The sequence below is a fragment of the Macrobrachium nipponense genome, chromosome 21 (assembly GCF_015104395.2).
Source record: "Macrobrachium nipponense isolate FS-2020 chromosome 21, ASM1510439v2, whole genome shotgun sequence".
Classification (NCBI taxonomy): Eukaryota; Metazoa; Arthropoda; class Malacostraca; order Decapoda; family Palaemonidae; genus Macrobrachium; species Macrobrachium nipponense.
In genome coordinates, this window is record NC_087212.1 from 46,348,731 (window position 1) to 46,372,510 (window position 23,780).

The following is a 23,780-nucleotide window of genomic DNA, read 5'->3' on the forward strand; positions in this document are numbered from 1 at the left end:
ATTAAAATTTTGAAAAAACTAGGCTATTTGCGGTACAGTACCATTAAATAGAACACAGAATACCTTGGTAACTTCATTTGCCAGATATCAGTGCAGTAAACCCACAAATAATCAGAAGTTTCAAGGGTCTGGCCTTCTGGTAGGTGGCAAAATCTGATATATAACAAAGACCCCTCTATTGAATGTTCAAGATATCCCAGAGCTAATTTCAATTCCATATGTTGTCCAGCCAATTTTCATTATACCAAAGTACAGTACTTATATCAGGGGCTGTTAGGTACGACATGGAGGCCCTTAACATCTTCCTGTGCAAAAGCCCTTACTTTTGAGTCTATGCTGTCAAAAATATCAGTGTTCATCACACAAAAATGGGTGAGAGTTGGGATGTAGACCAGTGGTTCCAATTCATACAGATGAGATCCTATTATATGCCTTGCCCCAAACTCCCAGATGATGTTATATCAAACTCTTCAATATGTAATAGAACACTGTTGTCTCCATGTACCCCTCCCTTGACAAAGGAGAGCTGTTTTCACTGGACAATGTAATAAGGGCCATGCCCTTACTGCCCAAGAAGGATGCATGAGGTATGGGGAGTTGGCTCTCAGAGAATATAGCTTCATGCAGCTCAGTGTACTATAATGCTACTACTACTGCCATCATGTTCCCATGTCCCAGTGCTGCTTCCTCTATGGGTGCAACTTCCTCACAATGCCATGGATGTTGTGTCATGGAGTGGATTCACCAACAGATTGTTCTCATGGTACAGACATAATTCTAGTCTATCTTGACCAGATCCAACTGTTTATGATCCAAACAACTACAGCGTTGAACCCCATCCCCATCTAGCCATCTTCAATTCCAAAGCAGCATCTTGGCAGCTGCAGCAAACGTGTCCTAGTCTTTACCTACTGAGAATACAGAGAACCTGGTGACCTTACTGGCCATGTACTTATGTCAAACCACCAATATTGGACACGATCCTTTCTACAGAGATAGCATAACTAGGCACAAACATTCACGTTTCAGAGGAGAGTGAGGATACTACTCGAGAGCAGGATTCACCGAGTCCACCTTCCAGCTACTCTCAAATACTGTGACCCTGATGGCAAAGAATTGGCATGCAGCAATAGGACATCTGGTCTCCCAGGAGAGCTGGTCCTCTTCAGAATATTCAAGATTTGATCTCCCTAACTTCACCTTAAGTGAGTCGAAAGCTGTGTCCATGCCACAGACAATGTTCCTGTCCCAGTCAAAAAGGAGCTGAAAGCAGATATCAACTGATGAAGACAAAAGCAGAATTTGCGGTAGGGGGACTGTGAATTCCAGGGGATTCTAGTTTACAGATATCTCTAATCAAGGACGGGGAGTTGACACTCCAGATGTTCAAGAAGGGACCTGTGGATAACTGCAGAATGTTAGAGGGATATATATTCCCTAAAAATATAGGACATTTTCTGCAGCCCTCAGGCTTTCTTAACTTCAATGGAAGGATGAAATATAGGTGTAATGACTTACAACACAACCACCCTGGCTTTTCTAAAAAAGAGCAAAGAAGCTACTGAGAATAACTCAAAAGCCAGTAACCTTAATGGCCATTTGTCTTTGCCTGAGCCTCCCTGTCAAACTGCCGAAATTGGAACTGACCCTTTCTACAGAGATGACGTAACTGGGCACAAACATCTACATTAAAAGAAAAGAAAATGAGGCTATCAGAGGACAGGATGGGGCATCTAATCTTCCTGAGGAAGCTGGCCCCCTTCAGCATATTCAGGATTTGATCTCTACAAGCCCATTGAATGTGATCTTGAAAGTCAATGTCCATGCTGGACAACATCTCTGTTACAGTGACTATCTGTCAAGAAAGTACCAGAATTTGAGGTGGGAGTCCCACTAGTTCCAGAGGATCTAGAGCAGAGGTTTCCAAAATGCAGGTCGCCAGCCTTTTTTCTTGGGGTCGTGAGATCATCAGTCACCCAACAGTTCCAATGTTCAGCGGGAACATGTACATATGGCAAATTAACAGCAAAAAATCTGTTTGCAGACAGACTTTGGACCTGTCAGAACAAAAAGCCTATCAGATTTGGAAGCAGAAATGAATGGCAAAATAAATTGTGTTTTTAGACAAACTTGTGACCAGTCAAGAGGCAAAAAATGCCTATCAGATTTGCAAGGAGGAATAAATAAAAACATGTAGATGGATAGGTTTGGGACCTTTCATAGTGAATATAGGTTTCTTTTGTACTTTTGGTTGATTAAAATATGGCAACCCTATGGATATTATTGGCTCAAAAATTTTAAAGGGGGTTATCGGTCATACCGAGTTGCTCATAAGGGGTTGCGGTTTCAAAAAGGTTGTAAACCACTGATCTAGAGGTTCTCTAGTTCATGTCCAGAGAGAGACTTTTGGATAACAGCAGTATATTAGCCCTCTTAAGTCAAAGGGGTATAATAAAAATTGTCTCCCGTATGCGGGGGGGGTCTTGGAGTGAGTGCCGAAGCAGAAAAAATATTTTTTTCAAAAAATCACAGCCCGCTTAGTTTTCAGGATTAAGAGTTCATTTTTGGCTCCTTTTTTTTGTCATTGCCTGAAGTTTAGTATGCAACCATCAGAAATGAAAAAAATATCATTATCATATATAAATATGTAATGCGATATATGATAGCGCAAAAACAAAATTTCATATATAATTGTATTCAAATCGCGCTGTGAGCAAAACGGTTAAAGCTAACGAGTTAATTTTTTTTCATTGTATTGTACACTAAATTGCAATAATTTTGGTATATAACACATTGTAAAACGATCGAAGCAACACAGAGAAAATATTATCACAAAATGATGCATGAATTCGTAACACGAGGACGTAAAAAAATGTTTTTTTCAAAAATTTTCCATAAATCTAAATATTGTTCTAGAGACTTCCAATTTGTTTCAAAATGAAGATAAATGATTGAATATTACTAGACTGTAAGAGTTTTAGCTTACAATTACAGTTTTTTACCATTTTGGACGAGTTAAAGTTGACCGAATGTCAAAATTTTTATATATTTTTTTATATGCAAATATTTCAAAAATGAGAAAAGCTACAACCTTCAAATATTTTTTGTTGTATTTTACATGAAATTGTGCACATTTTCAAATATAAAACTCTATGAAACGCCTTACATTTGGGAGATTTGCGGCGGAGAATCGGCGAGCGGAGGGAAGAAAAAGTTTTTTTTCTTTTAATTCACCATAAATGTAAATATTGTGCTAGAGACTTGCAATTTGTTTCCAAATGAAGATAAATAACTGAATAATACTAGACTGTAGGCGTTTTTGCTTACAATTGCGTTTTCCGACCATTTCGGTTGAGTCAAAGTTGACCAAATATAGTTTTTTTCTATTTTTCGTGATTTATATGCAATTATTTCGAAAATGAAAAAACTACAACCTTCAAATATTTTTTGTTGTATTCTACATGAAATTGCGCACATTTTCATATATAAAACTCTATGAAACGCCTAATATGAAAGGGAGCAAATATTACGAGAATGCGACGTACGAATTTCGGAGATTTGAGGCGGAGAATCGGCTCGCAGAGGGAAGGAAAGTTTTTTCAAAAACTCACCATAAATCTAAATATTGTGCTAGAGACTTCGAATTTGTTTCAAAATGAAGATAAATGACTGAATATTACTAGACTGTAAGAGTTTTTGCTTACAATTGCGTTTTTTGACCATTTCAGTAGAGTCAAAGTTGACCGAACATAGTTTTTTTTCTATTTATCGTGATTTATATAAAATTATTTCAAAAATGAGAAAAGCTACAACCTTTAAATATTTTTTGTTGTATTCTACATGAAATTGTGCACATTTTCATATATAAAACTGAATAGAACGCCTAATATGAAATGGAGCAAATATTACAACAATGCGACATACGCACTTCGGAGATTTGCGGCAGAGAATCGGCGCGCAGAGGGAAGGAATAAGATTTTTTCAAAAATTCACCATATATCTAAATATTGTGCTAGAGACTTCCAATTTGTTTCAAAATGAAGATAAATGACTGAATATTACTAGACTGTAAGAGTTTGCTTACAATTGCGTTTTTCGACCATTTCAGTTGAGTCAAAATTGACCAAACGTAGTTTTTTTTTTCTATTTATCGTGATTTATATGCAATTATTTCAAAAATGAGAAAAGCTACAACCTTCAAATATTTTTTGTTGTATTCTACATGAAATTGTGCACATTTTCATATATAAAACTCTATATAACGTCTAATATGAAAGGGAGCAAATATTACGAGAATGCAACGTACGCATTTCAGAGATTTGCTGCGGAGAATCAGCCCGCGGAGGGAAGGAAAAAGTTTTTTTCAAAAATTCACCATAAATCTAAATATTGTGTTAGAGACTTCCGATTCATTGAAAAATGAAGATAAATGATTGAATATTACTAGACTGTTATGTATTTTGCTTACCCAAAAATTACCCCAATATATATATATATATATAATATATATATATATATATATATATATATATATATATATATATATATATATATATATTTATTACATTTTTCAATTCTGGTACGAATACATAAATAAAAGGAATGCAGGTGAAACTTTTCTTTTTGTATAAAATGAAATAACATATCATGCATCAAAGATACGGATATATAAAAACTTGTATGTAATAAATATAAAAATAAATATAAAATAAAGGCAGAATACTCACTCGTAATCCTGACTCTTCGTACTATTCTTGTTTTCTCCCTCCTCTATTGAAGTCTTGCATTTTTTTCCTCTCGACATGACGAGGTACAGGTGGAGGGAGACGCGCACCCTTACTGCTGATGGGACACGCGGTCCCGTGTGCCCTCCGCTGTCAGTTGATCAGATACACGCCAATAGAAGACCGCATTATGGTACTTACGGTCACACTCCCTGAACCTGCAAAGAGCTATTTTGCAGGTGCGACAGAAGAACCGGGTCTCTCTCCTTCCACCATTCATATGGCACACCCGGCACCGTTTCTGCCTGCGCCCTTCTAGGAGCGCCAGTGTATGATCCCCTGGCTGCAGCCAACACACAGGGTCCACTATCCGACGAGAAGAGATGCGGGCGGGGCCGGCAGCAGGGGGGCGTCGGCAGCAGCAGGACGACTGAAGTTGGCCCTTCTAAGTTCTGCCCTTTCCTCTAGGGGCAGATCTGCAGCTCGGGGCAGGGGGCAGTCATGGAAGGCCACTCATCAGGATTAAAGTGGATGAGGGCATTCCCAGCTGCCTCGAGGAACTGTAAGTGGGTCAACCTCCGGAGACCGTGACTGTAGTACCCACAGTACAGTATGTAGGCATTTTGGAGGGCCAACTGAAGAATGTATTTGAGGAGCTTCTGGGTTCACCTCCTGGTTCTCCTGGGGAAGGGATAGTACTGGATGAGTTGATCAGAGAGATCAACTCCTCCCATGTGCCTATTGTAGTGCCCAATGACGGTAGGCCGCTCGGCACGAAACTCCTCATACACAACTCGGCCCTGTCGACGTGTCTTCTTCCGCTGTACGACCTCCTCTTGGATGGGTTCATGACTCGTCGTAATCATGGGGACGAGTCGGGCCCCCTTCCAACAGATGACGAAGACAGCTCCCTTCTGCTGCCACTCTCTCTCTCCTCTTGCCAGATGTTGCGGATGGCTAGCGAACCTCTTGAGGACATTCGGGGCCCCACGCACCAACCAAAGGGTACCACTGACGTGAATACCTGCTTCATACAGTTCCTGGGCCAGGGATACGGAGTTATAATAATTATACATGAACAGGTGGTATCCCTGGTTACGGAGACAATCCACAAGCCTGAAAACAGTGTCACACATCGTGGAGAAGACCCCGGAATACACTATGAAGTCCACGACGTATCCAGTGTTGGACTCCGTAATAAAAAAGAATTTCACTCCATATTTCTTCGGCTTCTTGGAATTATACACTTTAATGCTTAGACGTTCTTTGTAAGGCATCATCCCCTCATCCAAAGAAAGGTTCTTTCCAGGAACCACGAGAATTTTGCACCGTTCACGAATGTATTCCAACACTGGGCGGACTAAGATGAGGCGATCGGAGTTATTCCGGGGTATGGCCCTTCGGTTGAAGGCGTTGAAATACCTGTCCAACGCCAGGAAAGTATCATGGGGCATAACGCGGGGCACATTGGGCGTACTTAAAAAAAATTCCGCCTCCAATATTGCTTGACGTTGGCAGCAGGTATCAATGCAAAATAAATGTGGGGCCCCACAAAATGCGCCATGTCGGTGAGGTTGCAGCCCCGCCAGCGATACGACAATGTCGTGCGAAGTTCATCACGGCAGTACCGAGCGTAGTCCGCCGTCTCTGCTACCAGGTACTCCAGCAATTCCCGTGTAAGGAACAGCTGAATGAACCCCAGAGCAGTGAGAGACACAGGTACGGTGAGCCCAGGTGTTGTCGTGAATGGGTGCATGTTAGGTGGGGTGGGGTCCTCCGTCCACCCCTCGTCGCTCTCGGACGACCGACCTTCACCTTGGCTGGCGCGACGCTACGACCTTCTACGTGCGTGCCCGTGTGCGGGGCGCGGGCACGATTTCGCACACAAAACTCCCCCACTGGCCCATCTCCCTCACTTAGGCCCTCGCTTTCTGTATCGTCATCAGCGACAAAATTAGACCCTATATCCTCATCCTCCCCCTCAGATTCCCCCTCATAGGCACTAAAACCACTAAATTCGAGCTCACTTTTGGGATGTGAGCCTCGAACGGACATTGGGGGCAAATATTCATCATCACTGACATCAAGAGTGATGTCCTCATCACTAGATGGCATCAATGTCCCTTGGTTGGAGGCCTCCCAAATGCCTACGAATGCCCCTAAAGACACCCTGATGCTTCCTAGGGGTTACTAAAGGCACACGAGACACACGTTGTGATCCTAGAGCACTTTCATCCACACGTGGCCACACAGAACGGCGTTGAGGCGCGAGGTCATCATGGGTGCTGGGTCCCTCGCCAGCATCCAAGTCCAAATTATGTCTCACACGATCCCTTCCGACGGGTAAAATGCGCCTTTCCTGTTCCATATGTCGTTGAGACATCTCTATGAACGTCCTGTACCACCACAAATATTCAAACTCTCCCACAAGTTCGGCAAAACACGATTGCGGCAAAAGATCGCTCTTGGACGACGCGTCGCTGATGCTGGCTGATTCGAGAAGGAAGGATTTCGGGCTTCTAAACAACACCTTGATCTGTGAACTTCCAGCATCACCCAAGGCGCGTGATTCAAAAGTTTTCGGCTGGTAGGCCTATAAGTATTTTTCCACGAATTTTTAAAAAAACTTTTCTATGTCGACGTACGATACTTCCAATTGGCACCCGACAGACAATTTATCTTGACGTATAATACGTCCAATCGGCGTAAGAGGGTTAGAGGCACATGAATTCCTTAGAAATAAAGGCCATTTTCTGTAACCTTAAAGCTTTCTTGACCTCACTAGAAAAATGAAATATAAGAGTTATTTCAGACAACACAACAACCCTCTGGCCTACCTAAGGAACCAAGGAGATACTTATTTGGGATATTCATGCTGCCTGGCCATAGATATCTTCATGCAGGTGGAAGGTCTCAAGATGACTTATCTGGAGGTTAATTCTGGAATATCAGAACATCACTATTGACTTCTTGGCAGAAGGCACCACATCATCTGGTTAGTATGGTCTCTCTGAGTGACTCCGAAGATAAAGTCCATTAGAGTAAATGCTATAGGTGTGGGACAACCGGCAAGTTTAATCATTGACCCCTCTTCAAATATGATGTTTTTATAATAAAACAAAGTTTTAATCATACTCACCCAGTATGTAGTTACACTGCTATTAGTTTCACTTATTTGCAGCAGTTTAAATTCAAATTTCCCAGTGGCGACACAGATATTGTGTAGGTGACACCAGTCTCACTCCCTAGTGAGAGGGTTAGGAACAACACAGCAGACTAGCTCATTCCATTTATGCTTATGTCCATAAGCAGAGAGGAGGGAAGGCTCTGATCATGTAATTCCTGGGTAAGTATAATTAAAACTAAGTTTTATTATAAAAACAATTTTTAATTAACTTACCCAGTAATTACACAGCTGATTCCCACATAGACAGAAGGTGGGATACATGAACATATTCTACTCTAAAACATAGTCATGTAATAAATTAGAAATAGAAAAGCTGTTAGCACTGGATTCTGGTTTCTAGGAACTACCAGATCATCTAGCCAGGCAGAGAGCTCTATTCTTCCTCCTGCCAGAAAGCATTTCAGGCTCTCATAAAACAAGCTTGCACAAGACTGTTGTTGTCGTTAAGAGTTCCTATCAGAAGGGACTACCTCTTGCTAAAACAAGTTTCTGGACGCCCTTTGAACCTAAACACTCAAATGCAATGTAAAATCTATTCTCCTCAGCCAGTGAGTGCTATTAGTCGCTCAGAGCAAGCGCTAGTGTCGTCATAACAAAAACTAGTGCCAGGCTGTTGTTGACACCAAGAAAACAAGGTGCTAGACTAGCAATGACCTCATGTGGAGTCTGGCACCTCTGAAAGACATGGACCAAGGTCTTGGGCCAGTCCCAGTCCTTACACAGATCCAGATCTTGGGCCAGTCCCTGTCCTTACAAGGATCCAGGTCTTGGGCCAGTCCCTGTCCTTACAAGGATCCAGGTCTTGAGCCGGTCCCTGTCCTGACTAAAATTCCAGGGGAGATGAGCAAATTATGTTCTTTTTCCTTCCTTGGGCATGTTAAGAGCTTTAAGGGGGCCGGCCGGCTAATGCCGTTCTTTAACGACAGGACTTTGACATTCATACCACTTAATAAGGTAAGGTGACTTGGGACATCTCCAAACCGCATATGATTTTCGCCTCTGACCTTCGGTTTTGTGACGCCAGGGCAATTTATCCCGAAAATAACCACTTTTCAAATTCTATCTCCTCCCTTGATATTTAATATTAAGACCTGGGATTACTACCATATATAGACCTGATGTCGGCCTCCAATCAAATAGTTTTTTTTTTCTAAAAGTAATTTTTTTGCTAGATATGAATTTTTCAATATGGTAAAAAAATAAACCCTATAAATCACGAGAAAAAAATTTATAAAAAAAAAGACGCAACAAAAATTGGAAAAAAGGGCTCTATTTGATTGTTCTATAATGTCTTTCTGAGTTATATACCAAATTCCAATGTTATAGCTTCAAAACTAAGTGAGGAGATAGATTTTGAAGGTCAATAAGTATAGTTTTGAGTTAGGGCGTTCAAAGTTTTCCTTCGTATTTCTATAAAGACAATGTTAATAAATAATGATTATGATGAATGTATATTTGTTTTTTGTGTATTAATAAACCAAAACTATTTTATTTATCATAATTTAATCATAAATGATGATCCCTTTGCTCATATATCGTAGCCTGGGGCACTGCTTGAGGCAAGATGGGGCACTCCTTCCTACGTAACCCCCTCTCTCCCCTTCACTAACTCGGCTTATTACAGTGAATTTTCTTCTGTATGTTAGCGAGATGTTTTCCTTGTATTTTCCTCTTTGGCATGATGACATTCTTGCCGAAACAAAGATAAACAAACGTAAATGCAAGAGAATGTCAAAGGTGAAACTCGAAGGTGTACTCTCTTTTTACAAAGACAATTTAATAAATCATGATTATTATGAATTTCATATTCCATTTTGGGTATTAAAAAACCAAAACTATGTTATTTATCATAAATGAAGATCTCTTTGCTCAAAGATCGTAGCCTTGAGCACAGTGTGACGTGTGCTGTCAGGCAAGAAGGGGGCCGTTACTAGACAACCCTCCCCTCTCTCTTCACTAACTACGCGTATATTATGATATTCTGTAATAATAATTACTTGAGCGATTTTTCTTTGTCTGTATGTTAGCGAGATGTTTTCCTTGTCTTTTCCTCATTGGCATGATGAACTTCTTGCCGAAACATACATAAACATACGTACAAGCAAGCGAATGTCACGAGGTGAAACTCGAACGTGTAATCTACTTGACGTCTATGGTCCAACTGATTCATGATTGAACCAGATATTCGCTTCAGACGCTTCTGCGAGCCACGGAATCTCTACAGATGCCATTTCTCACAATTTCTTTGCCAATAATTATCAAAATTTACGATAACAGAAGAAATATTGCATTTTCTTGTACGGATGAATGTTTTAGGCTTATTGAGTTATGTTTACTAATTACCCTGTAACTACGAAAGTAAGAGGAATTTTGACTAAATATTTCGTATACGTATTCTCAATTGCCATATGAAGCTCCATGAATTTTTTCATGACTGCATTTTTTGCCCTATACCACCATATATAGGGGTTCCGGCCGGCCCCCTTAAATGAAAAGAAAGGGATGTAAATGAATTGTCTCTGTTGCAAAAGGGACATGGATGTCTTGAGAAACTAGTTTCGGAAAGTTGATCACCTGGTCTGGAAGATGGTGTAAGAATATTCACTTACAAGACTTGTAAAGGTCTCCGCAATACGTAAGGAAAGACCTCGATTGATAATCCTCTGTACAGTCTGGAGTGCGTCTCGTGAAAATCAGACTACCTCAGAAGATCTCTTGAGGTGAGGTTGTCTGAGCAGATAGTTCAGGGAGTATCCTGTAGGATCCACCCACAACCGAGCAGGTTCATGGAGGTCAAAAATGGGATAAGCAGACTACGTAACTTGGAGATGGTCGGAACATATATAGTTCCTCTTTGATTGTGATGAAGGGCGTGAGAGGGGGAGGTTTAATCGATCGGATTATAGCAAGGAATCTGATGTACATGCAACAGGGATGGTATGGCCACAAAGGAAAAAGACATGGATTCCTTAAATGGGCAAACAGCACAAGTCTCTAACCCCTGGATGACTTGGGGATGACAAAAAGGCAGTAGTAAAATTGCACCGAAGAGGTATCTTTCATTACTGCTATTGCCTCCTCTTAGATCATCAGGTCTACCTCGGCCAAGAGGGGTGACAAAAAACTCCCCGAGCCTACACAGTGGGCTATCAACCGAATGGAAGTTGACAAAAGGGAAGGTTCTTGCAGGAAAGGAATTAGGATCCCTCTCTGAAGACTTCTAAGATCCATAGCTCTGCTTTCTCTGCTTCCAATACAGTAGTACCTCGAGATATGAAAGGCTCAACTTACGAAAAACTCGATATACGAAAGCCAATACGAAAAATTTAACGGCTCTACATACGAAAAGTTTTCAAGATATGAAAAGTTTCTGAAAAGTTTGAGATTCGCCCGGATAACAATTTTGAAAATCTCGCAGCGCGCCGCCATCTTAGTATACTAGTAGACTCGCCACCATCCTCCTGCTCTCCCATTGGTTCCTGATGCTAGTCGCGGCCATGAAATCCTTCTCTCCTATTGGCCAGCGTCCCTCCCATCATGCATCTACTATGTAAACGTGGTGGCGTGGCTCGACCACTCGGTACCAGCATTAGTGCGCACCCGGTATTCGTTTTCGGGATCGTCAATGTGTGTAGTGCACGTATAATCAAGGCACTTCAGTTAATGTTGAAGGTCAGCAGCCAAACATTCAGTACCCAAATCAGTTGCAGAGAGAGCATTTGGTTGAACAGGGTTTTGATGGACACCAGGGCCAACAGAGTCATGAGGTGCAAAAAACCAAAATGATATTGTTAAGATACAATAAAGTTTGTTCATACTTACCTGGCAGATATATATACTGTATTCTCTGAAGTCCGACAGAATTTCTAAAACTTACGACACACGTAGTGGGAGTTGGGTGGTTAGTACCCATTCCCGCCGCTGGGAGGCGGGTATCAGGAACCATTCCCATTTTCTATCAGATTTCTATCTCCACTGTCTCCTGAGGGGAGGTGGGTGGGTACTAAAAAAGGGATTTTGACGTAAGGAAAAATCTATTTCTGGGCGATTGGCTCGTGTCGCCAGCGAAATCCCGCCCTACCCATCCCTTCGCTCAAGATTGTCTGCTAACTTCAGGATGGCCACCAGAGGCGCAGCAGTCGGCAGCATGGGATGGAGTAGTAGTAGTTGCTGCCCACTCTGTGGGTCGGCTCTCCTCTTGTGGGGATTTTGTAGTGGGAGATTTCTGTTGGCAATCGGCTCGTGGTAGTGGTCTCACTCGCCATAGTGTTCATACCGACACCCTCTTGGAGGGTGAGCGAGTCAGTTGTACTGACCTTTTTCTTTATTTATTTATTCTCTGGTATGTGTTAGTACATTTACCCTAGAAATAATAGATTAAAGGATATTTCGCTGGCGACACGAGCCAATCGCCCAGAAATAGATTTTTCCTTACGTCAAAATCCCTTTTCTGGGCTCAGCTCGTGTCGCTGCGCGAAATCGTACCAGAGAAATAGCACAAGATTGTAAAGAAAAATCAACAAAACAAAAAGAGGTCTCAAATAAAAGATAAAATAAAATAAAAGAATATAATTGCTAATAAAGATACATATACACAATGATACAAAATTAGAAATATTGCTTAAATTAAACTTAATGCTAATAATATTTCTTAAATTAACGTAAATTGCATATATACAGGGTTTCCATGGGATATATGTTTAATAGTAGTATCTGTGTATCGATATGTACCAAGAACTCTAAAGCAATTATGACAATAACTTGAACAGAACAAACTTCAATAATAATAATATAATATATGAAGGAATGTATATGACTTAATATACAAAACCCGTAATCATTGTAAATAAGATGTATCCCCTAGCATAAAAATAAGGGGATCACATCAAAGAGATCAATATATACAATCAATTGTGAGTGTCCCTAGCAAAAAAATAAGGGACACCCACATATCATCATAAAAGCAGCTAAGACACAAGGTAACCGTAGATGAACAAGGCAGGCATAGACGAACTATTGGGTGAGACAGGTAGAAAGGAGGACTGGATCTTCTACTAAAGATTAGGCAGAATCGGGGGAAACTATGTTACCCGCCGCAACTGCTGAAAATTTCAGAGCTTCCAAGGACTTTAAGTAATGACGTTTAAATACTGTCGGCGATTTCCATCCAGTATATTTTTTCAACTCATCGAAGTTCATATGTTGGAAATAGTTAATTGAGGTGGCTACTGCCTTGACATCATGTGCTTTTGGAAAAGAGTCAGGATTGGCTTGTTTAATAAAGTACAGGATCTGCTGCCTGATGCCTTTAATAGATAAAGTACCACCTTTTTCTCTCTTAAAGAGAGGACCCGATGAGGATGAGGAGGTCCTAGACAGAAAGGCTCGTAAGTCGATACTGGGCAAAGAGATATATCTTGTGGAAGGGGTACTACCTTCCATGGTTCCCACCTCATCAAAGGATCTTCATTCTTTGCTATAAAACTACGTTCCGGAGAAAGTAGTACTTCCCCTGTGGGAAGAAATTGAATATGATCCGGGTCTCTGGATAATGCCGACAGTTCTGAAATTCTAGCTCCTGAGGCCAAGCTTAATAAAAATAGAGTTTTTCTTAAGAGCATTATAAATGAACATGTGTCATTATCAGTTTCTGAAGCCAGCTTTAGAACATCATTTAAGAACCATGATACTGACGTAGGCCTTACAGAAGGTCTAAGTCTAGCACAAGCCTTGGGAATAGACGAGAAGTAGGAGTCTGTCAAGTCTATGTCGAAACCAAATTGAAAAATCTTTTTCAAGGCTGACTTGTTTGTCGTAATGGTGCTAGCTGCTAAGCAAGCCTTTTTCAAATAAAGATCTGAAAAAGGATATAGCTGAGTTGATTGTCATGATTCTAATATCTGATTCTCTCAGGAAGTTTGCTAACTTTTTGACAGCAGCATCATACTGTCTCAAAGTTGAATCTCTTTTATCGGATTCAAGATTGAGAATGTTTTGAGGGTCAATATTCGCATCCCTTTTCGCTGCAAACTTCATAAATCCCCATAATTTAGGGTTTTTAGAATTCCTGAGGAGTGCGAACACAGTCTTCGTTTGTACTGACTGGGAGAGCCTGGGACTGGGAATCCGAAGAGGGCGAAGACCCAGTTCCAGAATTAGAGGGTACAATTGCTCTTCGGCCAGTCTGGGGCTACTAGAGCCACTTGACCCTTGAATGTCCTGAGTTTGTTCAGTACCTTCATGAGAAGATTCACTGGAGGAAAGACATAAATCTTCTCCCAGTTGTTCCAGTCTAGGGCCAGGCGTCCGTGGCATAGGCCAGAGGGTCCAGGTTGGGGGCCACATAACATGGGAGTTTGTGGTTCGCTTGGGATGCGAAGAGATCCACTTGTAGGCCTGGAACTCTCTGAAGAATCCATTGGAACGAACTGTTGTCCAGTGACCATTCCGACTCTAGAGGTACTGATCGGGATAGAGCATCTGCTATGACGTTTCTCACTCCAGCTATATGGGTGGAGGAGAGGTGCCAACTGAACTTGTCCGCCAGGGAGAAGATGGCTACCATGACATGATTTAGATGACGTGATTTGGAGCCTCCCCTGTTTATACAATGTACTACCACTGCGCTGTCCAAGACTAGCTTTATGTGGGAGTACTTTGGCGGACGTAACCTTTTTAGAGTCAAGAACACTGCCATTGCTTCCAGTACGTTTATATGGAACTGACGGAACTGAGGTGACCAAGTTCCCTGAACTTTTTTGAACTGGGAATATCCTCCCCAACCGCTTAATGAAGCGTCTGTGTGGATGGTAATCCCCGGAGGAGGAAACTGAAGGGGCACTGATATCGATAAGTTCTTGACTTTCGCCCACGGGCGGAGTCGATTCCGTAGAATCTGAGGGACTGAGGATAATTTGTCCTGGACCTGACATTTGCTCGTGAGCGCCAGATTCTGGTTAGGTCTTTCAGTTTGGCTTTCATCAAGATGTTTGTCACTGATGCAAACTGGAGTGAACCCAGGATCCTTTCCTGAGTTCTTCTTGACGCAAGTTTGTGACTCAGAAATTGCTTTACTGACTTCGCTATTTCTTTCCCCTTGGCTGATGGAATCGACAGAGTATGGGAGGATAGATTCCATTGGATGCCCAGCCACTGAAAGTTTGACTCTGGAGTGAGTCTTGACTTGGTCCTGTTTATCTTGAAGCCTAGATATTCCAGGAACTGAATCACCTTCAGTGTTGCTATGTGGCATTCCTCGACTGTTGGAGCCCAGATCAACCAATCGTCGAGATACGCTACTACCATAACCCCTTGCGATCTTAGTTGTTGAACTACTACTTCCGCCAACTTCGTGAACACCCTGGGTGCTACGTTGAGCCCGAAAGGAACTACCTTGAAGGAGAATGTCTGGTCTCCTATCTTGAAGCCCAGATACGGACGGAAGTGTCTTGCAATAGGGATATGATAGTAAGCGTCTGTAAGATCGATAGAGGTGGTGACGGCCCCACGGGGAAGTAAGGTCCGTACCTGCGAGATCGTGAGCATCTTGAACTTGTCGCAGCGAAATGGGGCTAAGTTTAAGCGGGACAAGTCTAAGATTACCCTTCTTTTTTGTGAGCCTTTCTTTGGAACGCTGAACAAGCGTCCTTGAAATTTTAATCTGTTGACTCTCGCTATAGCTCCTTTCTGAAGGAGGTCCTCCGCATACTCCGTCAATTCTTTGGAATGGAAGTTGGCGGAGGAAAGGTTCTGGATTGGGGGCCGGGTCCGTTACCCAACTACCAAACCCAAGCCTTTTTTTGGACACAATGCCTCTGCGCCCACTTGCTGAAATTTCCACCGGTGGCGGAATAAGTGAAACAGTCCCTCCTACCTGAAAGTCCTCATTGATGTTGGTAGCCTCCTCGGCCTCCCCTGAAATGCTTTCCTCTATTAAAGGACTCTCCCGATCCTCTCCCACAAAAGGATCGCTTACCTCTGCCTCCCTTACTCGAGCGGTCATACTTCTGGGAAGCTTGACCCTCGAAGACTTGATTGAAGGCTGGAGAGAGAGCGTAAGAGGTGGAGGGTTGAGGCTGGGGGGAAATGACATAAATTGGCTGCGACTGAGCCTTGGAGGTAGAAGGTTGGGCTGCTTGCACCAACGGGACAGCTGGAACCGGCTGAGTAAAGCGTGGCTGTTTCTTCTGGTAAGGCTGGAAACGTCTGGGTTTCCTTTGAGCCTTACCCTTGACCACTTGATCTTGGCGTCTCTTGGCCGTAAGGACCCCAAAACGATTGAAACCTTTTAAGGAAGGCTTTGGTTTAGTCTCGTAGCCTCTGCCTGGACCTCCTTCACCACCGCCAATCTGGGAAGAGGTCTGCTCCCCAGATGTTCGATGCAAGCAACTTATTCGGTTCATGCCGAATCGTTGCTTCTTGGAGGACATGTTTTCTACAGTTTGTCCTGGCCGTGGCGAACTCAACATATCAGACTGCACCGTTTGAGTCAGAGACTTGGTGAGAAGCTTAAAAAGTGGCTCCGAACCATAGGAAATGGTAGCCACCTCGGTCATGGCCATGGTATTGATAGACCTGGCTAACTTAGATTTGGCATCAAATTCTGCCTGAATGAGGCTATCTGGAAGCCTAGGCAGCTTCTCACCAAACTGCTCCATAGCACAGTCTGGTTTGAGTTTGCCCGCCGAAAAGGTGTTGGGCAGATCTTCCCACAACTCACCGGCTGAGGGAAGTAAAGGAGACGTAGGGTCCGCTTCTTTCAGCTGAGGCATCGAATCCCCCTTCTGAGCTGCTGGAATGGTGGTCGTAAGCGATCTTTATTTGTCAAGAAAGGAGCGGGGTACTCTCTTCCATTGTAAAGATCGTAAAAGGACTCTTAAATGGTTGTATCTTCGTGTTGGTACAATCCATGTCCTCTAGACACCTGAGCCATTCTCTCTGAGCCTGGTCTCGTGAATAGAGGACTGTCTCTTTCGGTACCTTATCGTCTCGAGTCATGGCCGAGGCGGTGAGCCTGGCGTAGCCGATGAACGGAGGCTGAAGGTCTTCCGGGTAGAACTCGAAGTCTTCAATCCTCCGAGTTCCACATTCCGAGGGATAGAGATAAGCCCGTCTTGGAAGGGGGCGTATGACGCTACTCTCCACGGATTGTTCATAGAGAACGGAGGTAGAGAGTCATACGGAGGCAATTGCGCTCCCCCTGTGCTGAAAGGTGGGGGAGAAGCTAGTGGAGCTTGGCTCAGTCCGGCTATTATGTTGTCCTGAGAGTTGATCCTATCAGACAACCGGGAGAACATCTGTTCCATACTGGTTTTCAGAGAACCAACCAGATCGCCCACTTGTTGCAATAGACCAGCATTGGAATCCAAAGCCAGAGCTGCTGCGGAGGTGGACGGGTGGCTCTGAAACCGGAACCAAAGGTAGTGGAACTGTTGACTCCGCTGGAGTGTGTGATCTCTCCCTGGAGGATCTACTCCTAGAGGATTTAGAGCCGGACCCAGAAGCTTTAGACTTCTCTGCTCCAGGATTTCTAGCCGGAGACTTACGAGATGAAGATGACGCCGACACCGTCTTTTTAGACGACGACGACGTCTTAGTCAAGGTTTTTACTGGTTGACCTTTGACCTTGGGTCTAACTGAAGCATCAGGAGAAGTATACAACTCTGTACCTGTAAAGCCTTGGAAGGATGGAGAGGTTGCAGGGGTAGAAGATCCAGTGGCACCCAAGGGCATTCCTTGGGCGTCCAACGTACTACCTCGACCAATAGGTCGTCTACACCTACCATGGGTTCGATATTAAGATCCAATGTCGCGACTTCCGAGGAGATGTCCTGGCCTGGATCCGTCAACGAGGCAGCGAGCTGTTGCTGAATGAAAGCGATAGTCGGGGCCGCCTCTGCTGGGTCGACGTAGCCCGTTGGCTTGCCTCCGGGGAAGATCAGTACCGCCAATTTCTTCTCAAGAATGTAGGGCATACCCTTGGCGGCGTTCTTCCCAAAACCGCCGACCCAGGCCCGCAGGGTTGCCAGTGCGGTATCCTTCACGGCCGGAGCCTGGAAGAGAGGGTATTTATTAGATTTTAAGATTAAACTTAAAACTAAAACTAAATTAAAAGTTTAACTTAAAATTATAGGGGATGCAAAAACCCCTTGTATTTTATCTTAAGTTTAAGAAAGATTGAATTTAGGAAACTTAAGAACTATAACAAATTGGGGACTGGCTAACGGAGTTGGAATACTTACCCCGTCTAAAAGCTGGCTCACCAGATCATAACAGATGGTGCATGTCTCGTGATACCAGACCTGGAGGTCCCCGTGCGGAGTCGCGCATGGAGCATGGGACCGGCAAACTTCATGTCCACAGGGATCTTGAAGTGTGGCGGCGCATCCCGGATGCTCACAGTTGGTGGTCTGTAAGTGAAAAGACACATGAGTATCCTAAAGGCTATCACTTACAGGCTAAAGGACAGAAGAACTCCGTTGCATGCCGGAGCTCGGAAAAATTTTGGGCATAACCCCTCCCTTAACGCCTGAATAGGCTCTAACCCCGGAGAGATCCGGTGAGGCAGACAAGGGAGGGGGGGGATGGTTTAAGGTAGCTTAAGATAAACTTACTAGTTTAACATAACAGATTCTTAAACCTATAAAATTCGAACGTACCGGACTAAGTCCAGTGCGTGGCGGAGCGTGTCGCGACTCAGCGCGACGGAGGGGTTAGTAGAGACCAACTGTATGCCCCGGTCCACCCTGCGGGGTGGACTAGCACCTTTCCACTTGGATGCCGGGGCTCCGGTAGAAAAGGAGCCCCAGTAAGGTGGGAAAGGGCGAGAGGGCACACAGACTCGCGCTAGCAACGGAGCGACGGAGTAGCGACGGAGGGGGGAAAGGCCAGTCCCCCCCCCCTTACCATCCGGCCGGACCGAGAAGCTGGAGAGGTCGAGTCCAGTCTGGGTCTGTCCCGTCCCTCTACTCCCTCCGCCTGGGGGGAGAGGGAGGCAGGCTCGGGTATGCGGAGCGAGCGTGGGCAGACCAACCCTCCCCTCGACTCTATGGAAGAGCGGGAGGGGGGAAGATGACTGGACAGGCGTCTGGCTGCTCCGTGATCACGTAGTGACACGGGTCGGTAACAACAAAACAATGAAACAACAAGGCCTAGAAAACACAACCGGCTGATCAGAGAGATGCTATCGGGAAGCAACCGAACTGAAGAGCGGTAGCATGTGGGCCCAATGGGCCATAACCTAGGCTAAGTAAAGCCAGACGCCTACACTAACATAAACATAATATAAAATAAATAAATCATTGAAAGAAAGAAAATAAAATAGTAGGAGAAAAAATCCAGGAGTGTACGACTAACCCGAGGGAAAGTCTACCACTCAAAGCTAGCCGGGGCCGATACTAAGAGCCGTGGCTAGGGTCTGGATAGAAGGAGTCTACATAAGGTAAAAAGACATGCATGCATGACATAAACCGTGTAGACTGTACCCTAAAACAAATAGGATGAATAAAAATAGAGCGTACTAAAGTAAGGGAACGTTCTGGGTATGGGAGACCGAGAACGAACCCGCCACGAGGCAGAACCATGCTGCCATGCTTCCGCCCTAGAGTTCGTATTTATACCTAAAAAACGGCAAATACGGGCTCAGGGACGGAAAAAACCAAATAGCAATAAACATTGAGTACTTAACTTAGCTGCTGCGATGGCTGCACGCTCCATGATAAATAAATCCAAAATTAAGGGCACAAAAAACACAGAGAAAAAAGGGCACGTGTGTACAGTGTGCGCTAACTGAAAAGGATGGCCACCAGAGGCGCAGCAGTCGGCAGCATGGGATGGAGTAGTAGTAGTTGCTGCCCACTCTGTGGGTCGGCTCTCCTCTTGTGGGGATTTTGTAGTGGGAGATTTCTGTTGGCAATCGGCTCGTGGTAGTGGTCTCACTCGCCATAGTGTTCATACCGACACCCTCTTGGAGGGTGAGCGAGTCAGTTGTACTGACCTTTTTCTTTATTTATTTATTCTCTGGTATGTGTTAGTACATTTACCCTAGAAATAATAGATTAAAGGATATTTCGCGCAGCGACACGAGCTGAGCCCAGAAATATATATATCTGCCAGGTAAGTATGAACAAACTTTATTGTATCTTAACAATATCATTTTGTTCATGAAACTTACCTGTCAGATATATATATAGCTGAATCCCACCTTTGGCGGTGGGAGAGACATAAAAAGGATTTTAGGAAACATATAAATGTAGATGATTGACATCTTGGTTCCTTACCTGTTAGCATAGCTGACTTTGTGATTACTGTCACCCAAGCCTGCTTCTGCTTCACTAGAGTTACCAACAAGGTAGTGACCTGTGTAGTTGGTGCGCTCTAGATGATCTGTCACGGGGACGGGAACCACACAATGTGACTAGACCATGACCATACATCTGAGGGCAACGAGGCAAAAACCACCACCTAAGTTAGCCTAACAAAAAACTCCCATATACCAAAGGCTAAAGGAAGGGACGACCGTACTCGGCGGCCGACCCTACAACCATAAACATTGCAAATATTAAAAACTCACCTACCCTTTTCTATGGGAAAGGATGAGTGCTACCTCCTGCCCCCAAAATAGTGTCTGCGGCGACGTATGGTCCAAGAGAGTAACAGTTTTCATAGGTCGTTCTCACCTCCCGTAGGTAGTGTGAGGCGAACACTGAGTTACTCCTCCAAAAAGTAGCACTTAAAATGTCTTTAAGAGCCATGTTTTTCTGAAAGGCTATTGAGGTCGAAATAGCCCTCACTTCGTGCGCATTAACTTTTAACAGCTTAAAGTCACTGTCTTTGCAAGAAGAGTGCGCCTCCTTAATGGTGTTTCTTAAAAAGAATGCCAGTGCATTCTTGGACATGGGCATATTTGGTCTCTTGACCGAACACCATAAGTTCTCCGCAGAACCTCTACAATCCTTCGTTCTACGAAGATACTCTCTAAGAGCCCTAACAGGACACAGGACTCTTTCTGGCTCTTGACCAATGATCTCTGCCATACCCTTGATCTCGAACGTTTTAGGCCAAGGATTAGAAGGGTTTTTGTTTTTAGCCAGAAAAGACATACCCAAAGAGCAGACCGCATTATGCCCTTTGAAGCCGACGTGTTTACTAATAGCCTGTATTTCGCTAACTCTCTTCGCCGTCGCCAGAGCAGTTAGGAATACAGTTTTCTTCGTCAAATCTCGTAGAGAAGTAGAGTAAAGAGGTTCAAAGCGATTTGACATTAAATATTTGAGGACCACATCCAGGTTCCACGAAGGTAACTTTGGTAGCGGCACCTTGGTAGTCTCGAAAGATCTCAATAGATCATGGAGATCCTTGTTATTAGCGAGGTCAAGACCTCTATGGCGAAAAACTACAGATAAGACGCTTCTGTAGCCTTTAATGGTTGACACTGCAAGCTTCAGATCTTGTTTAAGATAAAGCAAGAAGTCGGCGATCTGGCTCACAGAGGTAGTGGTAGAGGAAACTCCTTTTCTCTTACACCAACTTCTAAAGGCTGCCCACTTCGATTGATAAACCGCGATTGATGAAGGTCTCCTCGCGGTGGCGATAGCTTTAGCCACTGGTTTCGAAAAACCTCTCGCTCTGGCCAACTTCTGGATAGTCTGAACGCAGTCAGACTCAGAGCGGAGAGGTTTTTGTGGTACCTCTCGAAGTGGGGCTGTTTGAGTAGATCTCTCCTTAACGGAAGAGATCTTGGAAAATCCACCAGGTAGAACATCACCTCTGTGAACCAGATCGCTGCGGGCCAAAAGGGGGCGATTAACGTCAACCTCGTCCCCTCCGATGCTGCGAATTTTCTCATCACTTCCCCCAGGATCTTAAGAAAAAGGGGGAAAAAGCGTAGAGATCTAGGCCCGTCCAATCCCATAGAAGGGCGTCTACTGCTACTGCCCCCGGATCGAGAACCGGGGAGCAATAAAGGGGGTCTCTCGCCGTCCTTGATGTTGCAAAAATGTCCACTAAGGGACATCCCCAAAGACCCCACAGCTCCTGGCATACGTCCTGATTGAGGGTCCACTCTGTCGGCAATAACTGTCCTTGTCGACTGAGGAGATCTGCCCGGACGTTCTCGACTCCGGCAATGAACCTTGTCAATATCGTGACTTCTCTCTCCTTTGCCCAAAGTAGAATCTCTTTCGCTAGAGCGAACAGGGAGCGAGTGTGTGTTCCTCCTTGTTTCTTCAAGTATGCCAGGGCTGTGGTGTTGTCCGAGTTGACTTGAACTACACGACGGGAGACTTTGTTCTGAAAGAACTGGAGCGCTAATTGAACCGCTGCCAGCTCTTTGAAGTTGATATGCCAGGCTCCACCTGTTCCCCTCGCCAGGTACCTGCACTTACCTCCCCCCCTAGATGTTGCTCCCCACCCCGTGGATGACGCGTCGGAGAACAACACTAGGTCGGGGTTCTGAAGCTTGAGGGATATGCCCTCTGACAGCTTCCACGGATCGAGCCACCATCTTAGATGGTTCTTCACCTCTTCCGAGATGCTTAACTTCATGTCGAAGTTGTCCTTGTCTGTCCAGTTGTCCGACAGAAAGAACTGAAGAGGTCGGAGGTGTAGCCTCCCCAGGGAAACAAACTTCTCCAGCGAGGAAATGGTCCCCAGCAGACTCATCCATTCCCTCACCGAGCATGAATCCTTCCCTAGAAAGGCTGACACTTTTTCTATGCCTTGTTGCTGACGTTCCTGGGACAGAAAAGCCCGAAAAGCCACTGAATCCATCTGAATCCCCAGATACACGATGGACTGTGTTGGGGTCAGATGTGACTTTTCGAAGTTCACCAGAAGTCCCAGGGACACAGCTAAAGACAGAGCCGTTTGCATGTCCTTCAGGCACCGGGTCTGCGAGGAGGCTCGTATGAGCCAGTCGTCCAGATAGAGTGAGATTCTGATGTTGGAAAGATGGAGCCACCTCGCCACGTTCTTCATTAAGATGGTGAAGATAAAAGGGGCCGTACTCAGTCCGAAACAAAGAGCCCTGAATTGAAAGACCTTCCCTTTCAGGACGAACCGAATGTACTTCATCGATTGGGGATGTATCGGGACGTGAAAGTAGGCGTCCTGTAGGTCGAGTGATACCATCCAATCTCCAGGTCTTAAGGCCCCCAGAACTGACTGAGGAGTCTCCACCTTGAACCTCTGCTTTTCTATAAAGAGGTTTAGATGACTTACGTCCAAGACCGGCCGCCACCCTCCCGATTGTTTCGGTACAAGAAACAATCTGTTGTAAAATCCTGGCGTTGCCAGGTCTAAAACCTGTTCCACTGCTCGTTTCTCGAGCATCTGCTCGAGCAGGTCGAAAAGTATCCTCCGTTTTGTTTGAGAATACGATGGGGACAAGTCCCTGGGAGTGGAAGTAAACGGGGGCGGCTTTATGAAAGGGATCTTGTAACCCTTCTCTATGACGCCGAGAGACCAGGTGTCCGCCTCTCTTTCTCTCCAGGCTTCTGCAAACAACTGCAGCCTGGCTCCTACCGGTGGCTGAAGGAACGATCTCTCACTTCTTGCCCCTAGACTTAGACGGGGCTCTACCTCTAGGAAGGCTTCTTCCTCGGGGTGACGATCTAGCGGAAGTCCCTCCACGAAAGGGCTTCTGCTTTCTAAACGGTTGGGCTCCTGAAGACATGGAAGGGCCAGCCGGACGTCTCGAAGACTGAGCCAACAGGTCTTGAGTGGCTTTTTCTTGAAGACTAACTGCCAGATCCTTCACCATAGCCTGGGGGAAGAGAGGACTCGAGAAGGGCGCATACAAAAGTTCTGTCCTCTGTGAGGGAGAGACAGACTTAGCCGCAAAGTTGCAATAGAGCGACCTTTTCTTCAGC

The 23,780-nt window shown here is 44.5% G+C and overlaps 1 protein-coding gene across 5 annotated transcripts in view; it reads right to left on the reverse strand.

Annotated features, from left to right (window-relative positions):
- Window positions 1–23,780, reverse strand: part of LOC135198011 (UDP-sugar transporter UST74c-like) — a 229,551-nt gene that overhangs the window by 73,435 nt on the left and 132,336 nt on the right. The window lies entirely within an intron of this gene.